The sequence below is a fragment of the Benincasa hispida genome, chromosome 8, assembly GCF_027475165.1.
Source record: "Benincasa hispida cultivar pf3 chromosome 8, pf3_genome.v1.1, whole genome shotgun sequence".
NCBI classification, from domain to species: domain Eukaryota; kingdom Viridiplantae; phylum Streptophyta; class Magnoliopsida; order Cucurbitales; family Cucurbitaceae; genus Benincasa; species Benincasa hispida.
Window position 1 is genome coordinate 44964444 of NC_143485.1, and position 465 is coordinate 44964908.

Sequence of the window (465 nt, forward strand, 5' to 3'; positions counted from 1 at the left end):
TCAATCAAAAATGCATCGTAACTGACCGAAACCTTACATTGTTCAAACTGATTTGCTCGAAAAACAAAAAGGTTTGAAAGAGTGGAGAGAGTGTGCTGGGAGGGAAATAATGAGAATGAGATGATGATGAAGCTGAAGCCTTGCAACTTTTATAGGTGTAAAGGGCCAACAGAAAAGGATGCAGATAGTGTCAGAGCCACAGAATGTGTGTGCTGAGAAAAAACTTAACTGCGCTCATTGCGACACGTGAAGCGTTGAAAAAGATTAAAAATAAAATAGTATAAAAATAATTAATAATTATTATTATTATTTTTTCAAAAAATAATCACACACGTACCACACCGCATCGCGCATGTGGGATTTCCACCGTACCCACATTAGTCTATCTCTTCACTCCCCGACAGAAGTACGAAATTCCGATTGTTCAGAGAATCAGATCGGTTCTCCCTTAAGGTCCAAACCCAA